General features: G+C 42.4%; 1 protein-coding gene across 3 annotated transcripts in view; it reads right to left on the bottom strand.

Moving 5' to 3' along the window:
* CSGALNACT1 (chondroitin sulfate N-acetylgalactosaminyltransferase 1) overlaps window positions 1-20053 on the bottom strand; it is a 316104-nt gene that overhangs the window by 198731 nt on the left and 97320 nt on the right. The window contains exon 2 of one of the 3 annotated variants that reach the window (XM_080660427.1): window positions 19349-19424. The exons of the other annotated variants lie outside the window; for them this stretch is intronic. The gene's annotated coding sequence lies outside the window, so the exon portion shown is untranslated. The remainder of the gene's footprint in view (window positions 1-19348; window positions 19425-20053) is intronic. 3 annotated transcript variants of the gene reach the window in all.

The following is a 20053-nucleotide window of genomic DNA, read 5'->3' as shown; positions in this document are numbered from 1 at the left end:
AGGGTGCGACTATAAAGGAACAGCCTTTGTAAAAATGGAACAATTCTGTACCCTAACTGTGGTGGCGGTGGTTACACGGATCCAGACATTAATAAAATTTATAGAACTAGACACACACATGAACATACAAAAGAAAGCATAACAAACTTGTAAGATCTGGACAAGCTTATAGTTCAGTTAATAGTGTAGTACCAACATTAATTTCCTGTTTTTGAAAAAGTATTTTCATTATGGAAGATGTTTTCATTGGAGGCAGCTGGCGGAAGGATAATGGGAACTTTCTGTACTGTGTTTTCAACTTCTTGAGGGGTGGGCAAACTTTTTGACTCAAGGGCCACAATGGGTTCTTAAACTGGACTGGAGGGCCGGAACAAAAGCATGGATGGAGTGTTTGTGTGAACTAATATAAATTCAAAGTAAAGGAGCGGAGGGGAGAGCAAGAGAACCCTCCGCTCTTTCGGCTCCGCGGGCCGGATAGAACAGCCGAACGGGCCGGATCTGGCCCACGGGCCGTAGTTTGCCCACGGCTGGAATGATTTCAAAATAAAAAGTTAAAAATAGCTACTATTTGTTGAGTACTCTCTATGTAGCCATGTTGTTATGAGAACTATATATGTAATTCTGCATATTAAATACTTAAATCTTTGCATTCATCATATTTTACAGATGAGGAAACTGAGTTTCAGAAAAGTTAAGTAATTTGGGCAAGGACCTGGTTGGGAAGTAATACAGATGGACACAAACCAGGAAGTCCAGGTCCAGAGCCCTCAATCTTAGCCAATAAGCAATACTTTTTTACAAAAAAAAAAAAGTCAGGGCGAAGGAAAGGTCAGAATAAAAGGTAATACTACAAAGGAAAATAACAAGAACACAAAACACAAAATAAAATGCCCAAGGCATGCAAAGGCCCAGAGTGATCTTTAGGAAAGCACACCTTCCGTGTTGATCAGCGAATTTCTAAAAGACTGAGGAGAAGCTGCAGAAGGGCAAGGAGCATTTTCAAAGGAAATTAGAATAGGTCAGAGCCACCAGGGTTATTTCATCTAGAGGAAATCATGAAGTGGCTTAATGACCAATTATGAAGGCTTCTGAGAGTGTCTAGAGCAGGGGTCCTCAAACTACGGCCCGCGGGCCACATGCGGCCCAACGAGGACATTTATCCGGCCCGCCGGGTGCCGCTGCCTGTCCTGCTTAGCAGCCGACTCGTCCCGGGCCCACAGTGCGCATAGGAATTTGTTCATAGTTTTTTTTTAAACTATAGTCCGGCCCTCCAACTGTCTGAGGAACAGTGAACTGGCCCCCTGTTTAAAAAGTTTGAGGAGCCCTGGTCTAGAGGATTCAGGACAAATGGAAGGAGACTTAAATTGGAAGGAAAAAAAGGGAGGGGGGTTTAGTTTGACATTAAAAAATCTTTTCCTGACCATCTGAGGAGGGATAAAGCTAAAACAGATAAGAGGGCAATTGACTTTTCTGGGACCTTCAAGGAGAAAAATGCAACGGACAGTTCATTCTACAGAAAATTAAACCTGTATGGACGGTGCAGGCTGCCTGGTGCAGGCCCCATAGAGGGCACATCATACATATGACCTGTTTTAATCAGCTAATTATAAAGCAGGGGTGGCCATTCATTCCCACTTTATAGATAAGGAAACTGAGCTTCAGAGAGGCCCTCCAGCTGCCCAGGGAGGAACATGTGAGGTTCAACCCAGGTTTCTATGCCTTCAGAGCCCAGACCTATCCACACACTGCAAGCTTGGAGGCTTAAGGGCTTGGGGAGCCCCTGGCTGCTAGCATAAAACTGAATCAAATCATCAGTTATGGTCCCTTCCCGCTGCGAAAGTATCTGTCCCTCAAAATGGACTAACCTGATTCACATCAGCTCCATCTCCCTCCAGCTCTTCCTTTGGGAACTCAATTTTGTACGGTAAGTTAACCTATGTTTCTAATTAGCATTCTCCTCACTACATCCCTGTGGGGTATGACAAATTGAATTAGAAGAAACTAAAGAGAAAGAGTAAGCACAATGACTCCTATTTTACAGACAAGAAACTGAGCTGCCCAGTGAGTCAGGCATAGAATCAAAATTGTGTATGGATGGAAGGAGACGGGGTGGGGGGGGAGGGGGGGCGGGGGGGAGGGAATGCAATCTCCTGAAGATTTCAAAATAGAAGCCACTCCAGAGCAAAGGCCCAGCTGCAAGGACTCTTCTCATCCAGCCAACAGGGCCATGGGCAGTCACTGGCTTCCCAGTCTCCGCCCTGTGCAGTCAATGACACTGGCCATGGTTAAGATGTCAAAAAAGGTGTGCCACCAAAGTTCCCCAGGTGTGTGTTTATGTGTGTGTATTCCAATAAAACTTTATTTATGGAGACTTAAATTTGAATTTCTTATAATTTTTTGCTAATTTTTTTAAAAAATTAAAGACTATTTTTCAGGGAAGTTTTAGGTTTACAAAAAAATTGAGAAGGAAGTACAGAGTTCCCATATATTCCCAACCACCCTCCTCAGCTCCCCCTATTATTAACATCTTACATTAGAGTGGTACATTCATTACAAGTGATGAAAGCAATACATATACATTATTATAAACCAGCAATTTTCAACCTTTTTCATCTCATTTCACACATAAACTCATTACTAAAATTCTGTAGCACACCAAAAAAAAAAAAAAAATGCTATATCTTTTGCCAACAAAGAAATAGGTATAATTTTGATTCATTCACACCAAACGGCTGTTGTGTTGGCTGACGTCATTTTTTATTTGATAGTCCAAGGGAAAAGATGTCGGTGCCCCTGACTAAGTAATCAGGTGTTGCATGTTTTAAAAATTCTTGCAGCACACCATTTGAAAATCGCTGGTATAAACTAAAGACAGTTTTATGGGTTCTGCCAAATGCATTATGACACGCAGCCACCATTGCAGTATATACAGAATAGTGTCGTTATTCTTTTAAAAATACCTAAAAATCAGTATGTTTTGCCTGCTCAGCCCTCCCTACCCCTGGCAACCACTGATCTTTTTACTGTCTCTACAGTTTACTTTCTGCAGAAGGTCATATATGGAATCATAGAGAATGGAGCCTTTTCAGACTGGCTTCTTTCACTTAGCAATATGCATTTAAGTTCCTCCATGTCTTTTTGTGGCTTGATAGAAACTTTTTTCCTAAACCAGTATTAGGTTTATAGAAAAACTAGAGGTCCGGTGCATGAAATTCATGCACTGGGGGGGGGGGGGGGGGGGGAGGGGGACATCCCTCAGCCCAGCCTGCACCCTCTCCAATCTGGGATCCCTCTCACAATCCAGGACTGCTGGGTCCTAACTGCTTTTGCCTGCCTGCCTGATCACCCCCTAACTGCTCCCCTGCCAGCCTGATTAACACCTAACTGCTCCCCTGCTGGCCTGATAGCCCCCAACTGCCCTCCCCTGCCGACCTGATCTTGCCCCCAACTGCCCTCCCCTGCCAGCCTGACCTCACCCCCAATTGCCCTTCCCTGCCGGCCTGATCTCGCCCCCAACTGCCCTCCCTTGCTGGCCTGATGGTCCCCAACTGCCCTCCCCTGCCGGCCTGGTCATCCCCAATTGCCCTCCCCTGGAAGCCTGGTCCCCCCAACTGCCCTCCCCTGCAGGCCTAATCTTTCCCCCAACAGCCCTCCCCTGCCAACTGGATCTTGCCCCAACTGCTCTCCCCTGACAGCCTGATCTCACCCCCAATTGCCCTCCCCTGCTAGCCTGATATCGCCTCCAACTGCCCTCCCCTGCAGGCCTGGTCCCCCCCAACTTCCCTTCCCTGCCGACCTGATCTCACACCCAACGGCCCTCCTCTGCCAGCCTGATCTTGTCCCCAACGCTCTCTCCTGCTGAGCTGATCGCCCCCAACTGCCCTCCTCTGCTGGCCAATTTGGTTCTGATTGGTTGGTTTCTATGCCAGTCAGCATCAAAAGCTCCGCCTCCTAGGCAGCCATTGGCTCCTCATAGTTGACCCAGATTTGGTTCTGATTGGTCGGTTTCTATGCCAGTCAGCATCTCAGGGCCTATCAACGGGGCCTGATCAGAAAGGCAGGGCTGATCAGCAGCCCCAGTGGAGGCCTGTAGAGAAATGGAGGAGCGGCTGCTGACCAGGCCCGCAGCTAAAGAGAGAGGCAAGTGCTGATCAACAGATCAGACTGCTTCTCTCTTCAGGCCTCTCTCTGGGCCTGATTCGCAGCCCCCTCAGCAGTCAGTGCTGGGTCACCGTGCCTGCAGCCATAGCAGTCAGCACTGGGTCACCACAGCAACCCAGCGCTGACTGCAGGACTGACTTCAGTTGGTCGAGCCTCTCTGTCGTTGCGGACCCAAGGTTTTTATATATTAGGATGAATCAGGAAGTACAGAGAGTTCCCACATACTGCCTCTCACACATACAGTTTCCCCTAATCTTTACAGCCTGTATTAGTGTGATACATTTGTTACAACTGAACCAATATTGATACATTATTATTAACACTAAAGTTCACACGTTAACATTAGGGTCCACTGGATTTTCACAAATACATAATGACATGTACCCATCATTAGCTCATTTCTTTTTATCACTGAGTAATATTTCATAATTTGGACGTACCATAGTTTGTTTATCTATTAACTATGGAAGAATACTTTGGTTGTTTTCCAAATTTGGGCAATTATGAATAAAAATGCCATAAATATTTATGTGCAGGTTTTGTGTAAAGATAGTTTTCAATTCATTTAACTAAACACCTAGGAGCACAACTGCTGGGTCATGTGGTGAGCATATGTTTAGTTCTGTAAGAAACTGCAAAGTCTTTCCAAGTGGCTGCACCATTTTGCATTGCCACCAGCAATGCATGGGAGTTCCTGTTGCTCCACATCCTTGCCAACATTTGGTGTTGTCAGTGTTTTAGAGTTCATCCATTCTAACAGGTGTGCAGTGGTATCTCGTTGTTTGAACCCAGGTGTATACTTTTTAAAGCACACTGCTCAGTTCTCTAAAATGAAAAAGCAAGTCAGAATAAACTGCATAATAAACTGCCAAGATTCAGCCCATAATTGTGATTCTCAGAAATTCCAACCAACAAGAAGGCTTTTTTGAGAGAGAGGAAAAAAAATATTTCAAATAATTTCTATTGCTGAAGGAAGGGCTTCCGTTACTTGGCACCTGAAATATACTGAGCTTAAAAATGCCAAAGCAAAACTGTCCCTTCATCACTAATATACCAGAATACTTTTAAAGGCATGCGGACACCTGCAGTGTAAAGAGAAAAAATTGTCTTCTGTTGATCACTAGCCATGTAAGGCATTTTCTTTGATATTGCTGGATTTGGCTTTGTTTAACAAAGTTCTTCTCAGATTTAAACAAACACTGTGCACTCCTAAATTGCTTTGTACTATTTCTGACGCTAAAGGTGGTGGATAGGTTAAGGGAGAGAGGTTTTTCCTCCTTTTATAGCTTATCCAGATGTTCTCTCATACGTTTTATGGAAACTGGAGCAACAGAAGAATGGCAGGAAAGTTTTTGCTGTATATTATTACACCTGTTATGGCTTGAATTTTCAAATAGTGAAAGTTATTTTCTTACTGTATTTCTTTCAAAGCAGCATTTCACTCCTGCATGCTCATTATCTCCACAAAGAGTCAGGTAACAAAGGGCAAAAAACATTCTTGAACAAAGAGAAATTATTCCATTTCATATTTATTGCAAACAGGTGAACTTGGCATAGTTATGACTTTATGATTATGAAACTTAACATAATCAAAAGTCATATAACACATCTACCTTGAAAATTATTGGCAAGCATCTTAAAGGTTTAAATGGCCCATTTTACGGTCCCATTCCTGACAAGCAAGATATAACCATATAAAACAGGTGCTTTCTCCTCAACCACGGACCTGCTGTTTATGGAAGCACCTCAAAAGCCTTGGAAATAGGCCATAATTAGGTGGCAAAGACGCCTGAAAACGTCTCCAAACCAAATGGCAAAACATTTAAGAGAAGTATCCAAAAAAGGCATTGCCAGGAATAAGCATAACATTTGTAATACCTTTTCTTTGTTCTTATCACTGCATTGTAGAGGGCACATTCCAATACTTCTGTTCTTAACCACTGGCTACGTAAAGAATTGATGCTAGGAGTCCCCATATTTTATATGGCAACATCCTTTAGGCTACAAAACTTCAAATAAAAAGCTAAGGCACCCACACTTCAGTAGAGCTAAGAAAATTCTCCCCATTATTTTGCTGTCAACCTGAGCAGAGTGACTAGGCATTCTGCTGAGAGCTTTTTTTCAAGGTAGTTTTGGAGCCAGTAAAAATAAAACAGTACAACTTTTTAAAAATTTCCAGTGCGGTACTTCTGGCCCAGAGAATACTTGATTTTCATTGCTGAACTGAAGGTATCTTCACCAGGTCAGCCATATATCCCTACTAATTTAATTGCGTTGTGAAGTCTCCCAGACAGGAGAGTTGTAGATGTTTAATACAGTACAAGTAGCTGGAAGATTTTTGTAATCCATTTCTTTCCTTTTTCACCCTACAGCTTGATAAACATACCACTCCCATCCACACCAAAGATGGAAAGTTCTCTAGTATACTTCCATGGATAGAAATGTGTTCTCCCCGCCCCCCCCCCCCCCCCCCGCAAAAGGTATGTTGAAGTCCAAACCCCCAGTACCTAAGTATGTGACCTTATTTGGAAATAGTATTTTTGAAGATGCAATGAGGTCATGCTGGAGTAGGGTGGGTCTCTAGTCCAATATGGCTGGAGTCCTTATAAGAAGACTAGAGGCCCAGTGCACAAATTCGTCCATGGGTGGGGTCTGGCCGGCTTGTCCCAATCAGGGCCCATCAGGCCGGTCAGCAGGGGGGAGGGGCCACAATGGTTGGCCAGCCGGCCCCACCGCTGGTTGGGGTGGAGGTGCCAATCAGGGGCGGGGCCTGACAGGGGGAGGGGCAGCAGACTGTTGGCCAGCCAGCCCCGCCCCTGATCGGGGTGTTGGGGGCCGATTGGGGGCTGGGCCAGTCAGGGGCTAGGCCAGTCAGGGGGTGGAGCTGATTGGAGCCCAGATCAGGCTGGTTGGCTGCCACAGTGCACGTAATAGCCACCAGTCGTTCCAGTTGTTCCGCCATTCCGGCCACCGGGCTTTTATATATATAGATGACATGAAGACCCAGGGAGAGAATGTGCATAAAGAGACAGAGATTGAGAGACACAGCCACAAGCCAAGAACGGCCAAGATTCAACAGCCACCACCAGCAGTTGGGAGGTGGAAGGAAGAACTTCCCTCTACAGGTTTCAGAGGGAGCATTGCCCTGCTGACACCTTTCAGACTTACAGATTTCAGATTTCTAACCTCCAGGTTTGTGAGATAATACATTTCTGTTGTTTTAAGTCACTCAGTTTGTGGTAATTTGTTGTAGCACCCTTAGGAAACTAATACACACCATGATCAAGTGGGTTTTGTCCCTAGGATGCAAGGATTGTTCAACATACACAAAACAATCGAGGTGATACACCACACTAATATAATGAAAAATGAAAAACACGTGTTCATCTCAAAAGATGCAGAAAGAACATGGACAAAATATAGCGTATTTTCATGATAAAAATGCTTAACAGATTGGGTATAGAGGGAACATACCTCAATATAATAAAAATCATATATGAGAAACACACAACCAACACCATACTCAATGGTGGAAGGTTGAAAGCTTTTCCTTCAAGATCAGGAACAAGAAAAGGGTGTTCACTCTCACCACTTCTATTCACCATAGTACTACGTCCTAGCCAAAGCAATCAGTTTTTGCTCTGTTGTTTAAGTAAATTTCCCAGTCTACGGTATTTATTATGGGAGCATGTGTTGACTAAGACAGTTGTCATGTAAATGAGAACACAATTTAATAAAATGATGAAAACACCTCAGACACTCAGTTGTGATAATCAGATATCAATGGGTAAGAACCCCTTCTTTGGACATTATAGTAAAAGAAATGTCTAAATGATTGTGTTTAAGTTTCTGCATTCCTTTGTTTTCAATAGTAAATAAGATATGTTTTATTTCATGTTGCACAGCACTGCCCTGTGCCATGAGATTGGCTGTTGGAAGGAGGGGAGTGGGAGAAGAGGGCTCTCCTGAGCACACACTGTTTAAAAATGCCTGGCCTGTGGCTAGCCACCTGTCACGGTCAGCGAAGACTGCGCAAGGCCATGCGTGTTAAAGTCAAGGGCCTGGGCGAATCCAGGCTGCTGCGCTGTCCAGCCTCCCTGATGCTTACTTCTTGTCTATAGTAGCCACGTGTCTACTGCTCCGCCCAGCACCGGCCCCCACGCATCTCTAACTCTGCTTCCTGGGTTGACTGGGGTCACTTCATAAAGGGATGGGAAGAAGGGAACAGATGTGAGGCATCCAGAGTGGGGCATTTAGGAAGTCTTCCCACTTTCCTCTTCATCTTTTCACTTCCATGTTCAGCCTTTCAAGCCTTTTAGAAAGCTTCTCACACAATTTCTCGATAGTGTTCCTAGAAACGATATATAAGAGAAGCCAGAATTCCAGAAAAAAAAATAATACTTCTGAAATCAGCACCACTTTGGCAGCACTGGGGTCCCTTCGTAGAGAAGGGCTGGCTTTGTTTATAGTCTGTTTCTTTGTCTCGGAAAAGTATGGATATGTCCCATAGGGACACAACTGGTTTTTTGTTTTTTTTTTATGCACCTGAACAACACAACTCCTCTGGCCAAAATCGGCATTCACAACCAGCAAGGTTCGCAGGAGCCACATACACAACCAGTAGTACTTCACACAACTTTAGAGTGATCGTCATAACATCCTTCTAGAATTTTCTACCCAACATAAGTAGCATACATCTTTCTCCTCAGAGGTTTTATGAAGTTTTTTAACCTAATTATGTAATGCATCATTTTATACCATTTGAATATGGATGCTTTCATAAGGCAATCAGAATCCTTGGGACAATGGTTTCAAATGCATCATTCATTCAAGAAACAAAGACTTACGTTGTGTCGTCTATTTTCATTTAAATGTCTTAAGAAAATTGTTCTGCCTTTAAAGGCTCTCTCTCTCTCTCTCTCCCCTAGTTAATATGCAACCAAACCACCCTGTTCTTTTCCAAGAAAAACCTTTGTTTTCTCAAGTTAGAGTTGGTGATTTTTGTATTTAGATTTAATAGCAGCAATCATTCTTTTTTATTTACCATATGCAGTTGCTAAGATTTTTATTTTACTGTTTTTCTTTTTGCTTTAGAGTAATGTGTTGCTTGCATTTTTTTTTTTTTGGTATGATAATGTCATAAGCCTAATTTTCCCTTCTGTTAGGTCTTGATTATTCCCCCCAAAGGCTGATTTTTAAAATGAAAGCTTTTAAAACTTAATGTTAGCGGAACGATTATGTGGTCACATGCATTTATGGGAAAATAAGCTACAGACACTGGTAATATTATTCCATGCAAATTAAGTCCAACGCAGCACATGTAGGAAGCAGCTTCCCTTCAGGGCTGATCCGATTGTAAAACTGAGGCTGACTTTTTAAAAGGCACTAAAGACTGGGAGGGCACGTAACTGGGAATCAGTGTGTCACCGCCGTTGTGGAACTGACGTCTGAGTATCATTTTCATCTGACATAAAAAACTGCAGCCTAAGCATTAGACCCATGATGTGAGAGTTTACTCTAAATTCACCTGACCAGTTTTTTGTTGTTACTTTTTCACAAACAAACGAGAACAGGTGCCTCTTAAAGACAGTAGCTGAAATTGGCTGCAGGAATTGGTTCAACAGCTCCCTGTAAGGTTATCTGGAGCCAACTTGCAGGTTGAGAGGGATAACTCCTTTAACTGAAGCCAGAGGACGGGTTACAGGAGCTGTCAGTTTCAGGGAGGCAGGAAGGTGGCAGTGGATCAAGCTTAGTGGCTTGACAACCACACTGTCAGTTCCTTGAGAATGAGCGCTAAGTAAGATTTATCTCTGGTGCCCCAGCCCCTAGCCTATGCTGAAACATTCTCCATGCCTCAAATCCCTTCCTGCCTTTCAGGTCTCAGCTCAAATGTCAGCTCCTAAGAGAGGCCAACCGTGACCAGCCCCTGCCCCAACGGTGTTTGCTGCTACGGAAGGCAGTGCAGACAATGAGAAACAGACAAGGACAACCTTCAGGGAAGAAATGGACACGAAGCTGCCTGGAGTGAGAGCCACACCCCATCAATGCCTACTTGTCTTTGGGCTCAACCCAACCCTGGACCACCCTTCTTCTTTCTGCCCTGTAAGACTTTTAATCTCACGGGACTCTGTCTAATTAATTAGGGTCTCAGCAGCATCAAACAGGTTGTCCCAAAGTCAAGTAAAAGAAACTGGAGGAACCGGAAAGGGAACAATAGAAAAAACAAAGGGGAAAGGGGAAAGAGGTATTTGAAATGTATTATAATTGAATGAAATCGAGATACACAAAGACTGGAATTTTAAACAGTTTCAGGAGATTTTTGCAAGTAGTTATGTAAATGGGCTGAAAGAACAGGAACAGGAAGGAAGGCCACTGAGCAGTCACTTCCCAAAGCTAAGAAATCCAGCCTCAATTCACTGCTCACCACCTTAGACCAGCTGAACTAGGCCTCTATGAAGATATTTTGTAAATTCAACAGATGATTATTGTTTTTATAGACCACATCTATATATATATATATATATATATATATATATATATATATATATATATAAAGTCAGCGACCGTAACAGCCATAACGACCATAATGACTGGTCGTCATGACGCCCACTGTGGCCAGCATACCAGCCCAATCAGGGGGTGGGGCCAGCTGGCCAACCTTTTGGCCCCTCCCCCCTGCCTGCCTGCCCCTGATTGGACTCTCCCACCCAGATAAAGAGTGGGCCTATGGCCAAACGCTCCTTCCCTTCCCCCGGGCCAGCCCCATCCCTGATCAACCTGCCCCACCACGATAGGCCTGCAGCCCCTCCCCATGGCCAGCCCTGCCACCAACTGGCACCCAAACTCCAATCGGGGGTGGGGCACACATCGCCCATGGCCCCTTACCCCAGATGTGCACAAATTCGTGCACTGGGCCTCTAGTTCTGATATAAAAGCACACACAAAGACTTACATAACTTCCAAGGTCAGTTAAAACCACCACATATATCATTTGCCAAAGGCTTTGAATGCTCTAAACATCTACCTTCTGTGTTCTTTTTCTGATCTTTTATGGCTCACCAATAACTAGATGTGTCATGATGATCTATTTGTTAATGAATCCTCCCTGTCTCTTAAGGACTCTGAAAAGGGAAAATCAGGAGTAAATGTAAATGTTTTGCTAGGCCCTCTACAAGTACAAAATTAAAGAGACCCGTCATCCTGGAAGGAAAACATTCTACTCAAATGAAATCTCATTTTCAAGTGATCCAACTGCAGAACAGTCAACAATAACAGCTTTATGTCCAGACGGGAGAGGAGGAGAAAGGCATAGCATGCTTGCCCCTAGGTTAAGAAGGGTTATATTTAAACAATGAGGGATAAACATGGCTATAAGATGAGGTCTGAGAAAAATATGCTGGCTATTTTTTCTTTTCAATTAATGGAAATTTTGCCCCCAAATTTCCACAGAAACCTTTTTCTTTTCTAATCTTATTACTCACTGCACTATGAACCACTGCCAGGAAGAAGTCAAAGAGCTGCAAAGCTCTGTTAATCGCATCTGAAGCAATGTGGGGCAGGCCTGACATAAAATCAGGGTATCCCCAGTGCCTACATGGCCTGGCATAGTTGGCCATGCCAGGAGAGATGCATAAAAAAAACACCAAGCTTGGGAGATACTTACAACAGGAGACAATACTGAGAACTACATTACCTCAAGCTTTGGGAGACAGGGATATGGGTCAAGTAATTTAACACATTTTGACAAAAAAAGTTTCCCTCTCTTCCCACACCTGCAAAGGAAGAGGGCTGCTTTTTGTTTTTAATACATATTTATTGATTTTTAGAGAGAGAGGAAGGGAGATGGATAAAGAGATAGAAACATCGATGAGAGAGGAACAGCATCGATCTGCTGCCTCCTGCATGCCCCCTACCGGGGATCAAGCAACAACCGGGGCATGTGCCCTGACCAGGAACCAAACCAGCAACCTTTAGGTTCATGGGTTGATGCTCAACCACTGAGTCACACCAGCCCGGCTGCTTTTCTTTTTTTCTTCATTGATTTAGAGAGAGTAGAAGGGAGGGAGAGAGAGAGAAAAAGAGAGGAAGGGAAAGTGAGAGGGAGGGAAACATCTATTTGTTGTTCCACTTAATTATGCATTCATTGGTTGTTTCATCTATGTGCCCTGACCAGGGATGGAACCTGCAACCTTGGTGTATCAGGACACTAATCAACTGAGATACCCGGCCAGGGCAGAGCTGCTTTTCTCAATTAAGCCACAGACAAGGTGTAACTGCTCTGACCCACTCCATGTCGCCATGAACAGATGGCAAAATAGTAAAAGAGTTTCTGAATTTACAGTGACATATCCATATGCCCTATCTAGAAATGTTCTTTGGAAATACTCACTTTTAAAAGAATAGTTTTTAGAAACATAGAATAAAAAGATGGGGGGAAGGGTGATTAGAAGGTCAAAATTAATCAATTTAATCTGAACATCAGTCTAATAAAATGCCGACAAAATTAGACCAATGAAGTTAAGCTTTATATTGTAACATATAGTATATTCCTGTGTAAGGAAACCAACTAAATACACCAAGATTATATAAAGGATTTGTTTTCTTGTAAGAATCTTGTAGTTTGCTACATGTGGAAAAACCTGCATAAGACCAATGCTAAAGAAAGCAGGTGCCAGTAGAAACACCATCATACCTTTATACAGCATGTTATGCCTCTCCAGGTGCTGTTTTATGCATTACTTTATATTATTGTTAAAGTAATCATTATTCCCGTGTGTAGAAATCAGCCCAGGGAAGTGGCTTAACTACATGTATAAGAGAGTCAATGATGGAATCCATCCTATAAAACCAGGTTCCTAAACCCTAAATCTGATGCTTTTATTGTTCTCCCCCTCATTAAGGGCAAAAATTAATTTCCTTAATAAAGGTAGTATTGCATGGTGGTGGAGTATGGGCTTTGAAAACTAACAAATCTAAGTTCCAGGCCTTGTTCTGGCACAGATCAGCTGTTAACTTTAGACAAGTAACATATCCACTCTGGCCTCAGTTTGATCATCTGTAACATGGGGATAATTGTATAATGGACCTACAATAGCCATTATCATTATACACGAATTTCTGGTTTTCCTTCCCTTTCCAGCATACTCTGCAGTTCTCACCCCGCTGCAGGTAGATGGTGCCATTGACTAGTTCTGACCAATGAAATGTGAACAGATGGATGGCATGTCACCTCCAGGTTTGAACAATGAAAAGTCCATGCATGATGCTGCAGCCTTTCTCTTGCGCGGCCTTAGGCTGAGATGGCAGAGTCATACAGAGATTAAAGCAGCCTGGATCACTGAGCTACCTCATAGAGTGCTGTTGCCTGTTGACTGAAGCCACTAAAACTGTGGGGTTGTGACCACAGAATTACCTAACATATGGTGATTAATACATTCTTTATAGTTTGTGAGGAAGATCAAATGAAATTTAGAGGAAGTTCATGATACAGTGCCTTGTACAATCACCAATTAATAAACGTCAGCTCCATTGTTATAATTGTACAGTGGCAAAATGTGAGAACCAGAATCATAATCTCAAGATGCCTAACTTATAGTCCATTTATTCCCTCAACAAATATTTACTGAGTATCTATAATGTGCAAGGCATTATGGACGGAAGTGAATATATAGTGTTGAACAAGAAAGACACTGAAGCTCAGACAGCCCCCAGGAAACAATAAGTCTTTAAAAATTATCTAGAGACCCCTTTCTGAGGGAGGTTATCCAATTCTCCATAAGTATGTAGGGGTATATTCCAGTGACTTGGAAAGCAATGAAGGCCTGCCCTGGCAAGGATTTGATGTCTGATAGCACCCATTTAAGAAGCTCCCAAGGCCTCAACTCGGCCTGCACACAGGACTCACTAACCATCCTGGCTGCTGATGAGAGCTCTAAATGTCCAATGCAGCTGGTGGAAATGACAAAGATACCCAGTGAAATATTTCTGATTCCCATCAAAGATCATATAGTGAGCAAATACAGGGTGGGGCAAAGTAGGTCTACAGTTGTGAATACACAAAACACAGAGTTTATTCTTATATTATTACTTATTAATTATGGTATTATTTTTCATACAAACACCTGAAAACCTACTTTTGCCCCACCCTGTATCTTATTAGTATTAACGTCTCACATCACATCCTATAACACATGCCAGGCATGGCATCACTGTAATAAGAAATATTTGTATATCCAACTCATTTTATGAAATATATGTATTTGTATTTATAAATATAAATACACATCTAAATCTCCTAATATTTTGTTATGATTTTTTTTTTTTTTTTTTTTTTTTTGCTAATTCTCACCTGAGGATATTTTTCTACTGATTTTTTTTATTTTTAGAGTGAGTAGAAGGAAGGGGGAGAGACAGAAAGAGAGAAACATCGACGTGAGAGAGACACATTGATTGGTTGCCTCCCACATGGGCCCCAAGCAGGGTTAGGGATCAAGCCTGCAACTGAGGTACATGCCCTTGACCAGAATAGAACCGGGATCCTTCTCTATCCACTGAGCCAAACTGGCCTGGCAATCTCCCAATATTTTAATCTCAGTGCTTTCTCCTTGATACTTAAAACTATCCTTTTCTGAAGTAGGAGTTTATCCAAAGACTCCTAGAGTACAGCTGCTAGAATATTCTTGACAGAACACCAAACTGCTGCTAGACATTTCTCAGTGTAATAGCTTTGAGTCCTTGATACAGCCATATTTTCATTTACTTGGATAAAATGATTCCATCTGGAAGATGTATATACTTGGACTCAAAACGCAAAATCAGCACCCCACTGCAACAGAAAAAAAACACAACACTATAAATTCTAGACCAATTCCTGTAGGATTTAACAGTGAGGCACTATAGCATCGCTCAGTAGTCGATCTGTCACACTCAAATCTAATTTAAATTTTCAACAACTTTGCTTTAGAAGTTTTTCCATGAAATTTGGTCTTTGTCTGACTTGCCTGCTGTAAATTCTATTAACCAAACTCTGCAGGGCCTTATGCTATTCTTGAATAATTCTAAACTTAGGGGTGGGAGGGAAAGATATGAAAACTCTAGCAAACACCTTCGTTATTTCAGAAAGTAAACTTGTGAGTTTAAGACTTAAACTTTGGTTTTTTATCCTTTCAGATTACCCAAAAGGCTGGATTCAATGCTTGAACAATTATATTTTCCAAGAAATAAGAAAGAAACCTTAATGAAACCCATTAGCTTGCACCCACCCTGTGAGACTCAGGCTGTGTAAATATGACACCAGGTCTCCTGCTTGATCCTCTCCTGCCTTTTCTTCAGCAACCATGGACACATCTGGAGCAGAGGCAGAATCGGTGTCATTTTTCTGGCTCATCTATCTGAAGTCTCTCCTTCCTCGAGGTTTTCCTGTCTCCTTTCAATATAGAATCTACTTGCATCACCAGTAACAGTGACCTGTAGGTCCTGCTCGGCTCTTTTTCCAACAATCATTCCCTTTCTTGCAAATGTCTTCAAGCTCCTTCAGAAAACCCAAATGTCTCCACTGTGCTGCGTCCTGAAGTCAGCCTGCAAGACACACTCCATGACCAACCCCCAGGGGAGTTTGGGGTTTCGCCAGTGATAATAGATGGGAGTGTGGAGAATGACATAAGTGAACCGTTTTTAAATGGAACCAGAACAGGCATTCCAGAGGAATTCCTTGAACCTTTGGAATGTTTGAACTGGGCAAAAAACCTCTGGCCTAGACCAAAGCAACACTGTCTTCAAACAGCTGTTTGCAAAGCTGACAGGAAAGCAGATATCCTGACCACAAGGACTGATGATTATAGATTCTTTCTGAAGACAGAATCAGTAATCAGCCATGTTTAGCTACAGAATAATTCAACTTGCTAACACCAATAGAAATTTCTTCTACTCATGTAATCATTTCCCTTCCTTTTCTCATAAAACTCCTTGCCTTCACCCTGTATTCAGGACACAATTTGGGTTTCGGTCTGAATCGGTGTTTCCAGAACTGCAATTTATTTTTATAAAGTAAATACTTTTTGCCTCTCATTTTGGCTTTTTATTTTTAGGTTAACAAGAGTTAATCAGATAGTAAACCCCACCACCACAGGTTAATAAAATGCCTTAATCTATTAAGAAGATATCTACAAAATAGTACTGCTGCTAAGGTTTGGAGCACTGGGGCCAGCCTGGGGACTCCACTTGGAGTCCTTCAAGTATTCCTGCATGGACAGTTGCTGTCCGCACCAGCCCCACTTCAGGGGATAGGTCATTAAAATGAGATGTTCCCACAAGCAGACATGATCTTCCAAAAATAAGTACATGGTCTGTTTGTTTTTAGTTTCACAACACATGCTCAAGGCATTTTTTAAAATGTATAACGAGAGGATGGGGAGAAAATGGCAGCCGAATAGGCAGATCTTTCTTGCATCCCCTCCCAGACCTAGACTGGAAATAAAACTGAAGTGGGGAACATACACCCAGAATTATCAACTGAGGCCCAGCTGAGCTGGAGACATAGCGAGGAAGGACAGAAAATACCTGGAGACCAATAGGAAGGGCCAGGTCTCGAGAGGAGCTGACCCAGCTTCCAGGGGTGGCAGGCGGAGAGTGAGGAGGGATCTCTCAGCTACAGGAGGGACTGTTTCCTTAGAAGGTCGAGGTCCGAAACCCAGGCTGAGGTCCTGAACCAGAGCCGACCCGCAGCCCACATAACATCCAGCTGTCAAAGGTGGTAGCTGGTTGCTAGGGAGACTGGTGCCAATAGACTGGAGCTGGTCCAAGAGAAAGCCTTAGTTTGTGTGTGAGAGTGTGAGTGTGAGTGTGAGTGTGTGTGTGTGTGTGTGTGTGTGTGTGTGTGTGTAACCCAGGGCACAGGAGTTTAATTTGCAGCTACTCACCTGAGGCTTTGGTGCAGGGAGGGCGATGCAGACTTGAGGTGCCTAAGGAGAGGCTGGGTGGGAAGCATTGAGGGGAGACATGGAAAAGCAACAGCCAGGAGTCCTGCATTCCATGGTATCCTCCCAAATCAAAATGGCCATTTTTTATAAGAGCAGGTCACCACTCCCAGAAGCCACAGCTCAGAGAAAAGGAAAAAAACCCTCCCTGGGTGACACAGCCCGCCCCACCCTCAGGAGCCCTGCCTGCCACACCCTGCACTTGACCTTATCAGAGGAGACAGCAGCAGAGCCCAAGCCTATGGGTTTGAACAGTCTCAGGAAGCATCAGTGACTGGAATGGGGATGGAGCCATCCGTCCCACTATCCCAGGAACCTGACTGGGGCTTTCCCCACATGGGAGAGCTGATAGAAACTCCAGCTTTCCAGCTGATCCCATTGGACTGCAAATAAGGATCTCTGCCCAGCTGAGGGCATGAAATTAGAGATCAACTACAGTAAAAACACTCAAACACATCCAAACACATGGAGGCTAAATAGCATGTTACTAAACAATAAATAGGCTACCAGAGAGATCAAGCAAGAAATAAAAAACTTCCTGGAAACAAATGAAAATGAACACACAACAACCCAAAATCTATGGAACACAGTGAAAGCAGTCCTGAGAGGGACATTTATAGCATTATAGGCCTACCTCAAAAAACAAGAAAAACTTTGAATAAACTATCTAACTCTACAACTAAAAGAACTAGAAAGAGAGCAACAAGAAAAGCCCAAAGTAGCAGGAAGGAAATAATAAAGATTAGAGAGAAAATAAATGACATAGAGATTAAAAAAACAACAACAATACAAAACATAAATGAAACCAAGAGCTGGTTCTTTGAAAAGATAAATAAGATTAATGAACCTTTAGCCAGACTCATCAAAAAACAAAGAGAGAGGGCCCAAATTAACAAAATCAGAAACAAAAGAGGTGAAGTAACAACTGACCCCACAGAAACACAAAGAATCAGGAAAAAATACTATGAACAACTATATTCCAACAAGCTGGACAACCTGGACAAAATGGACATATTCCTAGAAAAATACAACCTTCTAAAACTAAATAATGAAGAATAAGAAAACCTGAATAGGCTGATAACAACTGATGAAACTGAAGCAGTAATTTAAAAAACTCCCAGCAAACAAAAGCCCGGATGGCTTCACAGGGGAGTTTTACCAAACATTCAAAGAAGAACTAACACCCATACTCCTCAAACTATTCCAAAAAAATCCAAGAGGAAGGAACACATTCAAGCTCTTTTTATGAGCCCAGCATTAGCCTAATTCCAAAACCAGATAAAGACACTACTAAGAAAGGGAATTACAGGCCAATATCCCTGATGAACATAGATGCTAAAATCCTCAACAAAATATTAGCAAATCAGATCCAGCAATACATTAAAAAGATCATACACCATGACCAAGTGGGATTTATTCCAGGGACGCAAGGCAGGTCCAATATCCACAAATCAATAAACAAACTGGAAAACAAAAATCACATGATCCTATCAATTGGCACAGAAAAAGCCTAATACCCATTTTTTATAAAAAGTCAGCAAAGTGGGAATAGAGGGATCATACCTCAACATAATAAAGGCCAACTTCATACTCAATGGGCAAAAACTAAAACTATTTCCCCTAAGAACAGGAACAAGACAGGGATGTCCTCTTTCACCACTCTTACTATGCAACTGTAAAAAAGAAGGATCTCATACCCTTTGAGGCAATATGGAGGGACCTGGAGAGTATTACGCTAAGTGAAATAAGCCAGTCAGAGAAAGATAAGTATCACATAATCTCACTCATATGTGGAACCTAATGAACAAAATAAACTGATAAACAAGATAGATCCAGAGACATAGAAGCATGGAATAGACTGAAGAATCTCAGAGGGAAGGCGAGGTTGGGTGGGGTTGGGAGAGATTAACCGGGGAACTTATATGCATATATGTGTAGCCCATGGACACAGACAATATTATAGTGAAGGCCTGAGAGGGTTGGGTGTGGTGTGGAGGGGGCCAATGAGAAAACAAAAGAGTGAACATCTGTAATACTTTCAACAATAAAGATAAATTTAAAAATATAGGGCAAAAACAAGGGAAGAAAGAAACAATATCTGTAAGCATTCACTCATATCCTCACATAAGGTTATCTTAAATGCATTAAAAACAAAAAAACCTTCCCAGTCAATGTGCTGAAGAGGTAGTACATGAGTGAAAGCTATGACTCACAATTAACATGTGAAGTCTGCGTGTCTCCTGTTTGCTTGACAGTGTTTTGCTGTGCGGTGCCCCCAGCAAACTTTATCTGTAAAGAGCCAGATAGTAAATATTTTAAGCTTTGTGGGCCACATAGGTTTCCATCACATATTCTTATTTGGTTTATTTTACAACCCTTTAAAGGCGAAAAAACATTCTAGCTCGAGAGCCATCATAGGGCAGCATTTGGCCACGTTTGGCCATTTGCAGGCTATTGTCACACAGCTCTGCCTTGGAACATCTTTGATGCTTAAACGTCAATGCATGACAACCACCTCTGAACAGACAAAATTACTGATTAAGCAAATACAGAACATTAAGAAGCTCTTGCTTAAAAGGAAAGTGCCTTTTTAGAAGGTGCTAAAAGAATACAGTTCTGCCTAAACCATTTTATTGGTTTTACACAATTCCAATAGCTCTCCCAGAGCTGTCTGTGTTTCTTTTTGGGTTTTATTTTGCTGGTTTTGCTTTAGGGAAGGAGATGGGAGCTCAGGAGAGACAGAGTAAAAAGAATTTGGCAAAACGACTCTATAATTTATACTTTAAAAATTAAAAGGCTAAATTAGGTAAGTTCTAGACAATACCTGTAAGAAGAAGAAATACAACCTCTCAGATAATAAAACTAAGATATATAAAACATGAATACATGATGAAGTAATGACAAAAGTTTATGGTGGC

The sequence above is a fragment of the Plecotus auritus genome, assembly GCF_963455305.1.
Source record: "Plecotus auritus genome assembly, chromosome: 3".
In the NCBI taxonomy this organism is placed as follows: Eukaryota; Metazoa; Chordata; class Mammalia; order Chiroptera; family Vespertilionidae; genus Plecotus; species Plecotus auritus.
The sequence above is the reverse complement of the archived record's forward strand: the minus strand, read 5'-3'. Positions and strand labels throughout refer to the sequence as shown.